We start from the raw sequence: 599 nt of genomic DNA on the forward strand, positions 1-599 counted from the left end.
GTAGGGATGTGACCCACCCACCGCTCTGCCTTTAAGTGACAGAGGAGGACTTGGGCCAAGTGGCGACGGAGCTGGAGTCACCAGACCCGAATGACGAATGTCTCATTCTGAAGGGCTGGTGGTTCTGCAGCGTCCCGTGTGGAGGCTGGAAAATCTGTACGGAGCATTCAGCTAGATTTGCCAATTTTTGTTACTTTATATGAAAATGCAACTTTTTTAAAACAGCCTTTTCTTAAAATCCCCTCAGTCTGCTGTGTGGTGCCTGAGCCTGGCTGTTCAGCATCACTGCTCCCGGAATTTGGCTGCGGTGAGTTACAGTTCAGGTCGGTGACAGCAGTGCCCCAAACATAAGGCAAAAACGGGCTTTAATGGCCCTTCTCCTGCAGTTCCAGTGCTAGTGGCCGCCGTTCAAGTGAGTTCAAACTGATCTTCTTGCATCAAAACCCTGCGTTAAGCCGTTGCTTTCTCTTTCACCGTTACTTTTGCAAAGTAATAACTTTTTACTTCACTGGGTTTTATTCTGTTCCCTGCACTTGGGTGGCTGCTCATGGCTTTGGTTGTCTGAGTGCGGGCGTACGGCGAGCCCGCATCTGCTGAAC

The sequence above is a fragment of the Egretta garzetta genome, unplaced genomic scaffold, assembly GCF_000687185.1.
Source record: "Egretta garzetta isolate BGI_Z169 unplaced genomic scaffold, ASM68718v1 scaffold4, whole genome shotgun sequence".
NCBI classification, from domain to species: Eukaryota; Metazoa; Chordata; class Aves; order Pelecaniformes; family Ardeidae; genus Egretta; species Egretta garzetta.